The sequence below is a fragment of the Geotrypetes seraphini genome, chromosome 12 (genome assembly GCF_902459505.1).
Source record: "Geotrypetes seraphini chromosome 12, aGeoSer1.1, whole genome shotgun sequence".
Lineage (NCBI taxonomy): Eukaryota > Metazoa > Chordata > Amphibia > Gymnophiona > Dermophiidae > Geotrypetes > Geotrypetes seraphini.
In genome coordinates, this window is record NC_047095.1 from 47,052,821 (window position 1) to 47,067,755 (window position 14,935).

Genomic DNA, 14,935 nt, shown 5'->3' on the forward strand with positions numbered 1-14,935 from the left:
ACCCAATGTACAGTTACATGATGGGGGGGGATAATATTGGGGAAAGGCAACCTAAAAAAGGACTTGGGGGTTTTGGTGGATAAAACAATGAAACTGGTGGCACAATGTGCTGCGGCCTCAAAAAAGGCAAACAGAATGTTGGGCATTATCAAAAAAGGTATCACTACCAGAACCAAGGAAGTTATCCTCCCGCTGTATAGGGCGATGGTGCGACCACATCTGGAATACTGCGTTCAGTACTGGTCGCCATACCTTAAGAAGGATATGGCGATACTCGAGAGGGTCCAGAGAAGAGCAACAAAAATGATAAAGGGCATGGAAAACCTCTCATATGCTGAGAGGCTGAAGAAGCTGGTGCTCTTTTCCCTGGAAAAGCGGAGACTTAGAGGGGATATGATAGAAACTTATAAGATCATGAAGGGTATAGCGAAGGTAGAGAGGGACAGATTCTTCAGACTGGCGGGGGCAACAAGAACTAGAGGGCACTCTAAAAAATTGAAGGGAGATAGGTTCAGAAGGAAGTTCTTCTTCACTCAGAGGGTGGTGGACACCTGGAATGCGCTTCCAGAGGAGGTGGTAGAGCAGAGTACAACTTTGGGTTTCAAATAGGGACTGGACGAGTTCCTGAAGGAAAAGGGGATCCAGGGATACAATTAGAGGGTTACTATACAGTACAAAATGCTCTAGAGCAGGGATCTTACATAGATCTCATGCATATTCATTGGGGAAATCCTGAAAACCCGACTGGATTGTGGCCCTCAAGGAGGGACTTTGAGACCCCTGCTCTAGAGTAATAGATCACTACAGGTCATTGACCTGGGGGGCCACCGCGGGAGCGGACTGCTGGGCATGATGGACCGATGGTCTGACTCGGCAGAGGCAATGCTTATGTGCTTATGTGTCTTAGTAAGTCCATTGATTGTTCCCCATTTTAATTTTAATTGTCAAACACTTAGTATTTATGATTAGCGTTTTATCAAATTTTAATAAAACTTGAAACTTGATTTTTAGTCAAATGTATTTTATTGAGCTAATAAAAACACCAACAGGATAACAAAAGAGCAGACAAGCTCAACATTTTCAAATTACAAAACCCAATAACCTCCCCATCCCCAAACCAACCCTCCCCCCAAAAAAACCCATCCCCCGGGTCCTCCTTCCAAGCATAAAATTACCAATGAAAAACACAAAAATAGACAGTTATGCCAAGTGCAACAAAATGGAATAGAAACAAGGATTCAACAGTTAAGCAAACGACTGCGAGCCAGTGGAGTCATGGTTGTCCAAAACGGTTCCCAAGTGCGCTGAAAGATGCGGCCTGAGAGAGAAGAAAGGTCCGTCACATCTCTCCTTTCCCACATCAGGAGAGTAATCATTCTACTGAGCCAAAGGGAATAGTCCGGAGCATCAGCTTCAAGCCATTGCAACAAGATGCATTTCAGGGCAACGAGGACAGTCCACTTGAGGAAAGCTGCTACTCCCTTTGTACGAGGGAAATAGTGAGGAACGACTCCAAATAAGAGCAAAGGGGAGCGACGAATGGTAATTTTCCAAATGCTCTCCACAAAAACAGACAGCAGTCCAAAAAGCTTGAACATTAGGGCAAGTCCAAAACATATGTCCCAAGCCCGCTTCCGGAGCTTGACAGCGAGGACAGGCAGCAGTCTCATGCAATCCTGACAAATAAGCCCTCCTAGGAGAGATGTACAAACGGAAGACCAACTTATAGTGTTGCTCCCAAAAAGTAGTATATTTGCGAAATGTAGGCAGCCTATGTACTGCCTGTAAAAGCACATCATCAGACAATTCCACAGCAAGATCACAAGCCCAAGCATCTCGCAGTTTAGAATGTTCAAACAAGGGGGATTCATCCTTCAAGTGGTGATGATGGAATTTGAGGGGAACAGGAAGTTAGGAGCCGATGGTAAAAGCTGTAGACAGCATTTCATGACACGAGGCTTGCAAAGAAGAAGAGGGTAAAGAGGAAATATAATGATGAAGTTGCATATAAGCAAAATAGTCAGTGGAGGGGAGATCAAACTCATCACGCAACTGTGCAAAAAGCTTCAGGGCACCATAATCAGCGACCACTTGAAATATATAATGAATACCCCTTGCTTCCCACTGAGCAAAACTGAGGCCATCAATCCCAGGCAAAAAGGAACTATTAAAATGGATAGGCAGAAAAGGAGTAACAAGCAGATAGAGCATAGTATTTACAGACCCTGCGCCAAACCTTCCGCAAAGGACAGTGAAGCACCTTCATAGGGAGAGATTCAGGCAAGAGAGAAGGAAGAGAATGAAGATATGCACTAAAATGAATAGAGCGGAAACAGGAAAGCTCCAAAGAAGTATTAGTAAACATTGAAGTACCCCTGAAGAAGTCATTAACATGGCGCATGCCACATCCAATAGTCAGGTATCGAATGTTCAATAACCCCAAGCCCCCCTTGTACCACGGTGCTGCCGCCCATTTATAGGGCAAGCGAGGTCGCTTCCCAGCCCAAAGAAATCGCTGAACCAAGCTCGTGAGGCGACATTCATCTCGAGAGGTCAAATAAAGAGGAAGAACCTGGAACACATAGAGCCAACAGGGGACAATCAGCATGTTATAAAGATGAACCCTACCTAAAAGTGAAAAAGGAAGATGAAACTTGATTTATTAGACGTCTGTGTGAAACACTATCAAAGGCTTTGCTAAAATCGAAATTCACCACATCTAGCGCTGTCCCTTTATCCAATTCTATGGTCACCCAGTCATATCATTTGATCATATTTGTCTGATTCAATATGCCTCTAGTGAATCTTTTTAATTTATATCCTTTTATATTTTCATCAAGCATAACAATCTTGACAAAGGATCATAATATACAAAAATAAAAAAAATTAACATATAAATACACCTGAGTGTATATTAGAAATACAATCAGCTATTTAGTCCACAAATATTGGATTCATTTGTCTTCTATGGTCCCACACCCAGCGTTTCAGCTGTGCACACAGAACAGAAATATTTGTAAGCAATTCAGCCTTATCTTTATTGGCTTCTACATATTTCTTCCCTTCACCTTTGAGTCTCACAATGCCACTTTTGCCCTTCTTCCTATTGTTAATATACCTAAAATAATGTCTTGTTTTACCATATCAGCTGTTTTTCTTCCATTTGCATCTTTGCTTTCCTGACTACTCGACCAGCCTCTCTTAACTTTTTCAGATATTTTAGCCTGTCTTCCTTTTTCTGCAATCTTTTGTAGTTTATGAAAGCTAATCTCTTTTTCCTTACCTTTTCAGCTATTATTTTGAGAACCAAAGCGACCTTCTTTTCCTCAGATTAGCAGGCCTATAATAAACCATATAGCTGAAAAGCATTACTTTGCTAAGTCACTATACAGAAAGTGGTTATGGTAGTAGTCATTGACACTATCCATATACTGCCTTTAAAAATAGACAGTCAGTATATTATACATTTTCCAACCCCCAATACCTGTAGAAGTCCAATTCAGTAAATTATTAGTTAGTTCCTTATTGGGAATACAGTTGACTCTGCTCAAGTGCAAGGCCTCTGGACCGGAATGCCATGTGTGCTTAAGCGGAGTGTGTGCTTAATAGGAGTACCACTTTTTAGTCAGGCGGTCGTTTAGCCAGTATCAGTAGCTACCTGGGGTGATGGCGGCAACAGCAAGCAGTGCTGCGAGGAAGGAGTTGGTGAGTGCTCTGTGCGCTGGCGTAAGTCTCCCGTCTACTTGCTGCCTAGGACGGCTCGTGATGCTGTGATGTTCCGGGGATGGGGGGGGATAGTAAATGCAGTGCAATAAATACATAGGACCCATAATTGCACTTAACTGAAGTCAATGTAACGTAAAAGAATAGAGGTGGGACCTACGACTTCAGTGCGCATAAGTGGATTGTGTGCTTATCAGAAGTGCAAATATCTGGAGTTTATATCCATTGACTATAATGTAAAAAAAATGGGACTGTGGTAGTCAGGTGCGAATAACTGGAGCGTGCGCTTATCCGACGTGCACTTAAGTAGAGTCGAATTTACTGTATATAGAATGGTAAGAAAATACTCTTTATGTGGTAGTTTTACTGGAGGAGAGATATATCTCAGGTTAAAGAAGATTCCTTTCACTTCTCTGTGTTAATGTATTTAGAAGCGTAATCACTAAGGGCTAGATGCACTAAAGTCAGCGATCGTCCCTAAACCTGTTTTCACAGTTGTAGCAATGATCGCTTTTACCGATCTGATTTGCAAAACGCCCCCCCCCCCCCCACAGAGTGTTTTTCCCATCGATGACCCATTTTCCAATCTGAATATGCAAATTAGTTAAAACCCCTTGCAAAGTAGCCTAGCAATTGATGCACTAACATTGCTTGGCTATTATAAAAAAAAAGGGGTTTTAGTGATTAGACAGCCAATTGGCTTGATTATTCAGAGCTTTAGGCTCCTCCCTCAGTATCCTGGATACAGAGGGAGGTGCCTAAGGCCTGATTGATTCATATGCCTAAGGCCCCTTCCCCTTGGCCTTAGGCGACGGAACCAATCAGGGCCTTTGGCCCCTCCCCGTGCATTACATGATGCACTGGGGAGGGGAAGGCCCATCATTTATGACTGGGAAGTGTGAAGCAGGAGCCTCAGAGTGGGCTTCTGCTTCTAACTTTTAAAAAAGGTACTGGGGGGTAGGGGAGGTGTCTGGTGGCAGTGGGCAATCCCACCTGCCATTTTGGAGTAGGGGTTGGGGAGCAGTAGCTCGGCGGTGCCTGGCGGGGTGGAGGGTGATGTCGCGGGGATGTTCTGCATGGTAGGAGGGAGTGCATTCCTCTTGCCCATTTTGGGGGAAGGGATTGGTTTGGGGGAGTCGATTGGTTCTGGGGGAGCCAGAACAGGGTGGGGGCATGGTAGGCATCCCTGCTGCCATTTTCACTGCTGTGGAAGGGTCGTTGGGGAGGGCTATCAGCACAGGAGGGGACTTTCTTTTTTTAATGGGGCAGTTTGTGTGTGCATAACACATGCACAACAACTGTGCCATTAAAAAAAAAAAGAAGCCCTAAAAGAGCTCTGCGCATGTGTCAAATTGCTCACTCAGCGATTGTCATGTCGGGTTTACATGCAAATCATTTGCATGCAAACTTGATGGCAAATTGATCGTTCCTGGAGAATCGGCCAACAGCGATCCATTGGGTATCTTTAGTGCATCCAGGCCTAAATGCTAGTGAAGTTGGCTGAACTACAATTGAAGAGGTGTGATGATTTTCTATGGATTTAGAAGATTAATTTGAGAGAGCAGGCATAGCATCATTTAATATTTTAATGAGAAAAAAAAACCTATTTCCTGCCAAGATGTAATCAGTTCTTGCCAAATGTTACACTCAACAGATTAGCAATACAGCTATAGTTCCGTTAGTTATTGGTATCTCAAAAGGAGGATGTATTGAAATACTGAAGATGTTTTAGAAACATAGATTGAGATAGTGTTTAAGTGTAAGACTGCTTTAAAATCTGTGCATACAGTTTTGAATGAAAAAAGTATGAAAACATTAGTGAATCTGTTGAGTTAGAACAGTATTGCAAACTGTGTGCCGCCTGACACTAGGGAGGAGAGGCGCCAGCGCTGGCTACCTGCCTGCCTGCCTATAAGATGTGACATAGTAACATAGTAACATAGTAACATAGTAGATGACGGCAGATAAAGACCCGAATGGTCCATCCAGTCTGCCCAACCTGATTCAATTTAAATTTTTTTTTTTTTTTCTTCTTAGCTATTTCTGGGCGAGAATCCAAAGCTTTACCCGGTACTGTGCTTGGGTTCCGCAGTGAGAGGCACATCCTGTAGGCAGTCAGCCAGCGTGTCTCCTCTTCTCTGCCTTTTCTTTTTCAGCACCACCCCCCCCTAGCGTCTTGGCCCCATCTGGAGGGCCTCCGTGCGTGCGTGGATGTTGTGATAACTTCACATACTTCCAGATGCCCTTGAGCTGTGGCCCCCAATTTGGTGTGCTGCCAGCTCGCAAAGTTCACGAGACATTGATGGAGTAACATAGTAGATGACAGCAGATAAAGACCCGAATGGTCCATCCAGTCTGCCCAACCTGATTCAATTTAAATTTTAAATTTTTTTTTTCTTAGCTATTTCTGGGCAAGAATACAAAGCTCTACCCGGTACTGTGCTTGGGTTCCAACTGCCAAAATCTCCATTAAAACCTAATCCAGCCCATCTACACCCTCCCAGCCACTGAAGCCCTCCCCAGCCCATCCCCCACCAAATGGCCATACACAGACACAGACCGTGCAAGTCTGCCCAGTACTGGCCTTAGTTCAATATTTAATATTATTTTCTGATTCTAGATCCACTGTGTTCATCCCACGCTTCTTTGAACTCAGTCACAGTTTTACTCTCCACCACCTCTCTCGGAAGCGCATTCCAGGCATCCACTACCCTCGCCATAAAGTAGAATTTCCTAACATTGCCTTTGAATCTACCACCCCTCAACTTCAAATTATGTTCTCTGGTTTTACCATTTTCCTTTCTCTGGAAAAGATTTTGTTCTACGTTAATACCCTTCAAGTATTTGAACGTCTGAATCATATCTCCCCTGTCCCTCCTTTCCTCTAGGGCATACATATTCAGGGCTTCCAGTCTCTCCTCATACGTCTTCTGGCACAAGCCTCCTATCATTTTCGTCGCCCTCCTCTGGACCACTTCAAGTCGTCTTACGTCCTTCGCCAGATACGGTCTCCAAAACTGAACACAATACTCCAAGTGGGGCCTTACCAATGACCTGTACAGGGGCATCAACACCTTCTTCTTTCTACTGGCTACGCCTCTCTTTATACAGCCCAGCATCCTTCTGGCAGCAGCCACTGCCTTATCACACTGTTTTTTCACCTTTAGATCTTCGGACACTATCACCCCAAGGTCCCTCTCCCCGTCTGTGCATATCAGCTTCTCACCTCCCAGCACATACGGTTCCTTTCGATTATTAATCCCCAAATGCATTACTCTTCATTTCTTTGAATTGAATTTTAGTTGCCAGGCATTAGACCATTCCTCTAACTTTTGCAGATCCTTTTTCATATTTTCCACTCCCTCTTCGGTGTCTACTCTGTTACAAATCTTGGTATCATCTGCAAAAAGGCACACTTTTCCTTCTAACCCTTCAGCAATGTCACTCAAAAAAAATATTGAACAGGATCGGCCCCAGCACCGAACCCTGAGGGACTCCACTACTCACCTTTTCTTCCTCCAAGCGACTTCCATTAACCACCACCCTCTGGCATATATCCATTAACCAGTTTCTAATCCAGTTCTCCACTTTGGGTCCTAACGTCAGCCCATCAAGTTTGTTCAAAAGCCTCTTATGAGGAACTGTGTCAAAGGCTTTCCTGAAATCTAAGTAAATTACATCTAGCATATGTCCTCGATCCAGCTCTATGGTCACCCAATCAAAAAGTTCAATCAGGTTCGTTTGGCATGATTTACCTTTTGTAAAGCCATGTTGCCTCGGATCCTGTAACCCATTAGATTCAAGGAAGTACACTATCCTTTCTTTCAGCAACACTTCCATTATTTTTCCAACAACTAAAGTGAGGCTCACCGGCCTGTAGTTTCCTGCTTCATCCCTGTGACTACTTTTGTGAATAGGGACCACATCCGCTCTCCTCCAATCCCCAGGAACCACTCCCATCTCCAGAGATTTGTTGAACAAGTCTTTAATAGGACTCGCCAGAACCTCTCTGAGCTCCCATAGTATCCTGGGATGGATCCTGTCTGGTCTCATTGCTTTGTCCACCTTCAGTTTTTCAACTTGCTCATAAACACTCTCCTTCGTGAACAGCGAAGAATCTACTCCATTTTCTCGTGTAACTTTGCCAGACAATCTCGGTCCTTCTCCAGGATTTTCTTCTGTGAACACAGAACAGAAGTATTTGTTTAGCACATTTGCTTTTTCCTCATCACTCTCCACATATTGGTTCCCAGCATCTTTTAGTTTAGCAATTCCATTTTTCATCTTCCTCCTTTCACTAATATATCTGAAAACATTTTTTGTCTCCCTTTTTTACATTTTTAGCCATTTGTTCTTCCGCCTGTGCTTTCACCAGACGTATCTCCCTCTTGGCTTCTTTCATTTTCTCCCTGTAGTCCTTTCTGCACTCCTCTTCTTGGGTTTTTTTTAAATATTTAACGAACGCCAACTCTTTTGCCTTTATTTTCTCCGCCACTAGTTTGGAAAACCATATCGGCTTCCTTTTTCTCTTGTTTTTATTAATTTTCTTTACATAAAGGTCTGTTGCCATTTTTATCGCTCCTTTCAGCTTAGACCACTGTCTTTCCATTTCTTTTATGTCCTCCCATCCTAACAGCTCTTTCTTCAGGTACTCTCCCATTGCATTAAAGTCCGTATGTTTGAAATCTAGGACTTTAAGTATCGTGCGGCCGCTCTCCACTTTAGCCGTTATATCAAACCAAACCGTTTGATGATCGCCACTTCCCAGGTGAGCACCCACTCGAACATTAGAGATACTCTCTCCATTTGTGAGGACCAGATCCAATATCGCTTTTTCCCTTGTGGGTTCCGACACCATTTGTCTGAGCAGAGCCTCTTGAAAGGCATCCACAATCTCCCTACTTCTTTCCAATTCCGCAGACGGGAACATTCCAGTCCGCATCCGGCAGGTTGAAATCTCCCAACAGCAGAACCTCCTCTTTCCTTCCAAACGTTTGGACATCCACAATCAGATCCTTATCAATTTGCTGTGATTGAGTCGGAGGTCTGTAGACTACACCCACGTAGATAGAAGTTCCATCTTCTCTTTTCAGAGCGATCCATATCGCTTCTTCCTCTCCCCAGGTCCCTTGCATTTCGGTTGCTTGGATATTGATCTTTACATAGAGAGTAGTTTTAGAGTTTTACCATTTCCTGAATGTAGCCTTTAGTTAACAGGTTTGCTTACAATAGGAGTTAAAGGATTTACACTTTTTATTAAAAAATTTCATGTGCATTGGAATTTGTAATGTATGCAGATTGACTTAATGCACATTCATTTGTATGTTAACATGCATTAAAATAATTTTGGGGGACTTCCGGCGGAAGCATGGGGCTGTGAGCAGGACAAGCTCGTGGCTCCGGCGCGCCCGCTGCAGAAAACTTAATAAACGGCGTTGAAAATCTCAGCCCCGGGGTCGGCGTGCAGGAGAGTGAGATCGGGCGTCTCGGGTGTGATCTGGAGGCGGTCCGTGGGATGGCCGCGCGTTCGGGCAAGGCGGACCGTGAGCGCCGAAAGCCGCCGGAGCTTAAGATGGCGGCGCACGTAGCACCTACATCGCCGGAGGCGCCTGAGACCCCCAGCTCTCTATGGGTCGCGGAGGTAACTGCCGAGGTGCAGGCCGCGCTGGAGGGCACGCTGGGAGCTAAGCTCCAGCGCATTTTAGACAAGCTGGATACGCTGGATCAGAAATTTGCAGCACTGACTTCAGAGGTTCGGGAGACCCAGCAGAGAGTCAGTGCTACTGAGGACGCGGTGCAGAGGATCTCCCAGGAACAGGAGGGTCAGTCTACCTCTCTGGCAGCGCTCCGGGCCAAGGTGGAGGATCTTGAGAACCGGTCCCGCCGCAATAATTTGAGGTTCGTGGGCTTGCCGGAGTCGCTGGGGGACGCGGATCTGGGGGATTTCCTGGAGAAGTGGCTGATGGAGTCCTTGGCCCTTCCGCAGCAATTGGGTCCCCTCTATATTGAGCGGGCGCATCGTTTGGGATCCCGGCGAGATGGAGTGGAGCGCCCGCGGGTGGTTATCTGCCGCCTGCTCAACTATCGACTTAAACTTGCGGTTCTCCGGGCCCTGCGACAGGGGAAGAAGCTGCTCTATAACAACAAGCCGGTCCTCTGTTTCCAGGACTACTCGGCGGAGGTTTCACAGGCTCGACGCAAGTTTTCTCCTTTGTGTTCCAGTCTAGTCCGGCGCAGTATTCCTTTCTCTCTTCAATATCCTGCTCGGTTGCGGGTGCTGCATTCCGGTAGACCGCACCATTTTGATACTCCAGAGGCGGCTCGGCAGTTTGTGGAGGAGAAGTTCCCGGAGGTGGCGTCGTGATCTGCGGCTGGGCGTCTGTGGTGGAGCTGTCCCGGTTGGGAGCTGGATGCTGCGGATCTCGATTTGGAGAGAGCTGCGGAGATTTCATCGAGGGCCTTCCCCCAGGGATGTGGAGGGCTTCTGCTGATTTTGCTCCTCGGCCTGAACATTGTTATTGTTTTTCCTTTATTTCATGTGTTGGGTTTCCTGCACTCGGAGTGTGTTCATCTTTGCTATGAGTGTGAGTGTGTGTGTGTGGGGAGGTCTGCGTGCTTTGTGACCTGAGGCAGAGGCGGGGGGTTGGAGTGGCTGTGGTTTGGATTGTGGGGGGTCTGTCTAAGGGGCGTCTTTGGGAGGTTCCTTTGTATGACTGAGGGTCTGGGTTGGTCATGGCGGTGTGGATGATGTGAGTATGGATGCTTGTCTGGAGGGGGGGTTGTCGGGGGTTCTGTTTACTTGTTGGATGGTTGGGGTGCTGGCTGCGGTATTCCTTGTCAGGGGGGTTTATCTACTCTGGCTCTTCTTCGGTGGCAGCCCTTGGTTTGTTAGTTTCAGGGTGGGTATGGGGGCTGAAGGGATTAGTGTGGGACCTGCAGTGGGCGTGCCTGCTTCCTGGAAGTAGCACCAATTGGGGTGCGGTACTTGGTTTGGTGTGGGTTTTGGGGGGGGAAGGGGGCTGTTGGGGAGGGAACAGGGGGGGTGGGGGGTTTGGGTGGAGCTGGGGATCTCTTTTGGGTTGGACAGGTGGGTGATAGGTGGTGCATTTTGAGTGAGTGGTTAGAGGGGTGGTGGCTGGGACGCTCCTCTGGCCTTTTTAGATGGGATATTCTGTATCTGCTTTTGGCTCTTTTTCTAGTCTTTCCTGGAACATAATTTGATATCTTGGAATGTGGGGGGGATACATTCACCGATTAAACGGTATAAAATATTGCAAGCCTTGAATCGCAGGAGGGCATCCATTGCTTTTCTCCAGGAGACCCGGTTGACATCTGTGGAGCATGCTAAGCTCTGCTCTTGGTGGGTGGGCACGCATTTGGAGGCTCCGGCTCTGGGGGGTAAGGGTGGGGTGGTGATACTTTTTCGCAAGGGTCTGCGCCTACAAACTCACAAGGTACTTCGGGACCCTGAGGGGCGGTATCTTATTGCCTCGGTCTCTCTTAACAATAAACCCTTATTGCTTTGTAATCTATATGCTCCTAACAATCCCTCTGCCAGGTTTTTTCGGAAGTTGCGTAACCTTTTGTTACGGTTTGGTGATATTCCGGTGCTCCTTGGGGGCGACTTCAATGAGGTCCCGGATCCGCGGTTGGATCGGTCTTCTTCCGTGGGACGAGAGTCTCTGCGGGCTTGCACGGGGGCTGGCATGCTGATTTCCTCTTTGAATTTGTTGGATGTTTGGAGGGTTCTTCATCCGGTGGAGCGGGACTATTCCCATCTGTCTCGTGCCCATGGGACGCTTTCTCGCATTGATTATATTCTTTTGTCCAGGGACCTTCTCCCGGCGGTTCAGGAAGCCATGTTGGGCCCCATTGAGATCTCGGACCACGCTTGGGTGGGCCTGCGTTGGCTTTGGGGTTCACCGAGGGTGGGGGGTGCCTCCTGGCGGTTTCCCTGTCATTTATATCGTAATGTTCGCTTTCATGACTTTTTGTTGGCTAAATGGGGGGATTTCCAGACTGCCAACAAGCAACATAGGGAGGATCCGATTCTTTATTGGGAGGCTGCGAAGGCCGTGCTGAGGGGAGAAATCATGTCGTTTGTCTCTTTTGAGGCTAAGGCGCGTCAGAGAGAGATTCTTACTTGGGAAGCGAGGGTTCAGGCTTTGCGGCGGCGCTTCGCCAGTGCCGCTACGTTGACGCTTAAAAAGCGGCTTTTGGAAGCACAACAGGTTTTGAATGAGCTCCTGCACAGGGGGGCTCAACGGCATAGGGAGCATTATCAATTTCAACTTTTTCGGTTCGCCAACAAGAGTAGCAGGATGTTGGCGAGTTTAGCTCGCTCGTATCGGGGATCCGCGGGTGTAACCGCTCTGCGAGATGCGAGGGGAGTGCTTCACCATAAGACTGAGGACATTGGTCGAATTCTGAAGGACTTTTTCGCTGACTTGTATGCTTCGCCTGGCCCGGATTTTCTAGCAGGGGGGGGTCTATTTGGATAGCTTGGATTTACCTCAACTCAGTGCGGCTGACTCCGACCTGTTGGAGTGCCCTGTGCGAGCGGAGGAGGTGGAATGGGCGATCCATGCCAGCCCGTTGGGCAAATCTCCGGGGCCGGATGGCTACCGGGGCGAATTTTATAAGTTGTTGGTGGCTGAGATAGCTCCGTTGTTGTCGGAAATCTTTAATTTGAATGTGGCTAAGGGGTTTTTGCCCCGATATTTGAACTCGGCGCAGATCGTTGTTCTTCCTAAGCCGGGTCGGGACCCGACCTTGCCGGACTCCTATAGACCCATATCCCTGCTCAATTTTGAGACTAAACTAATGGCTAAGGTGCTGGCGAATCGGTTGGCCCGTGTGCTACCTTCCCTAATCTCAGAACAGCAGGTGGGGTTTGTACGGGATCGGCCTGTTTCTAAGAACCTTCGCCGTATCTTGCTGGCTCTGGAGAAATCTGGAGTGGATGGAACCCCCGCGGTGCTGGTGAGCTTTGATGCCGAAAAGGCCTTTGACCGGGTACGGTGGGGGTTCCTCTTTGATACGCTGAGGGCATACGGGTTTGGCCCCTTTTTTCGTGGTGCTCTTTGGGCCCTCTATAGTGACCCGGTGGCACGGATTTCGGTGAATGGTGGCTCATCTGACTCCTTTTCTATTTGTAGGGGGACCCGTCAGGGCTGTCCCCTGTCGCCTCTGCTGTTTGTGCTTTCCTTAGATCCCCTGATTCGGGAGATTCAGGCCAACGCGGACATCAGTGGCCTTCAGTTGGGAGCTTCACATTTTAAAATTGCGGCCTTTGCTGATGATCTTTTGGTTTTTTTGACCAACCCACAACGCTCTCTGTCCACCCTTTTGGAGAGTATTAGGGAATATGGGGATTTTTCCGGGTTCACCTTAAATTTGCGGAAATCGGAGGCCCTGGCTTCATCGGGGGATCTTCGGCAATCTTGGAGGGGGACTTTTCCACTGCATTGGGCGGATTCCTCCTTCCGCTATTTGGGAATTCAATTGTCCATGGATGTTCGGGAGCTTTATAGGTTGAATATCGCTCGTCTGCTTTCCACTACAGGTTCTGTGTTGGCCGCCTGGCGTAATTTGCCTCTTTCTTTGATGGGGAGGGTGCAACTTTTTCGGATGGTTTTATTCCCTAAGTGGCTTTATGTACTTCAAACGTTGCCTTTGTATCTCTTGCGTAAGGATATTCGGGCCCTGTCTTCTTTATTATCCAAGTTCTTTTGGGGTGATCGGCGACCTAAGTTGCGGTGGCAGTTTTTGGTGGGATCCTAGAGGCGGGGAGGCTTGGGGGTGCCTGATATGGCTCTTTATAACCAGGCGTGTTTGTTGCGCCACGTCCGAGACTGGGTTATGGGTACGGATCTGTACACTGATCTCGGTCTGGAGCGCGATTATTACTATCCTTTTCATCTTCTCTCATTATTGCATGCTAGGCTGGCGCTGCTGCCCGTGTTCTGTCGGCGGAGTATTTTGTTTCACCCCCTTTGGGAGGTCTGGCGACGGCTGCTACCGTTTTGGCGGCAGGATCCACATGTTAGTGTGTTACTGCCTTTGACCGGCAATATCTCCTTCCCTCCGGGTCTCTTCCCCTCTCTCTTTGGGCGTTGGCGAGCTAAAGGGTTTGAGTATCTTTTTCAGTTAATGCGGGAGGACGGCACGCTTTTTTCGTGCGATGAATTGTTGGGTAGGGGTCTGCCTCCCTTGGGTCTTTCATTTGCTCATTGTCAATTGAGCCATTACGTGCGGTCTCTCCCTAGGAGCTCTCTTTCTTTGGAGTTTGGGATTCGGTTTCGAGATTTTTTGGAAGGGGGAGAGGATTCCGCATCTGGGATCTCGGTTTCCTTGTATCATAGACAACTTGGGGCGCTTGGTCCACCGCGGGAGTTTTCCTTGGTGCTGTTGGCTTGGCAGAGGGATTTGGGGCGGGAACTCGGAGCGGGCTTCTTGCTCCGGGCTCTTCGCGGGGTCCCTGCTTTGGTGCACAGTGCGGAACTTCGTGAATGCCATTTTCGGACCTTGCTGAGAGCCTATGCTTCCCAGAGCCGGGCCTACCATATGGGATGTGTCCATACTCCTTATTGTCTCACCTGCCATTCGGAGGTGAATTCTTATTTTCATGGTCTTTGGGGATGTGAGAGTGTTCAGAGCTTTTGGGGGGCCCTGGCTTCCTTTCTTCAGGGTCTCTTGCGAGTTTCTGTTCCTGTTTCTGTTAATCATATGTTATTTGCTCATTTTTCCTTGTTTTCTGTGTACACATCTGCAGAGAAATTGTTTTTGAGCAAATGTTATATTTTGGGGAAAAAATGTATCTTGAATTTTTGGCTGGCGGAGGTTCCTCCCTCCTTTTGGTATTGGCGGAATAAATTACATGCCCTTTTTGGATGGGAGGCCCTCCTGGCTTCTTCCTCTCGCCGCCGGAGCAGAGACTTTGTGCACATTTGGACTCCTTATTTGGACAGTTTGTCTCCCCGGATGCGCAGTCGTATCTTGAATAGCCTACATGCATATTCTATTCCGCCTGTCTGATGTGGGGGGGTGGGGTTGGGGGGGGGGTGATGGGCAGGGTTTTTTGGGGGGGTAGGGGGGGGTTGGGCTACTATGTAACCTAAGAGGACATCAGAGTCCAGTCCTCTTGGGGGTAGGGAGCTCTGTTTTCTATGTTTGAAATGTTTTTGCCCTGCTGTGTCGTTGTGATTTGGTT

The 14,935-nt window shown here is 47.5% G+C and overlaps 1 protein-coding gene across 5 annotated transcripts in view; it reads left to right on the top strand.

Moving 5' to 3' along the window:
• JAK1 (Janus kinase 1) overlaps positions 1–14,935 on the top strand; it is a 241,161-nt gene that overhangs the window by 225,030 nt on the left and 1,196 nt on the right. The gene's annotated exons all lie outside the window — the stretch shown is intronic.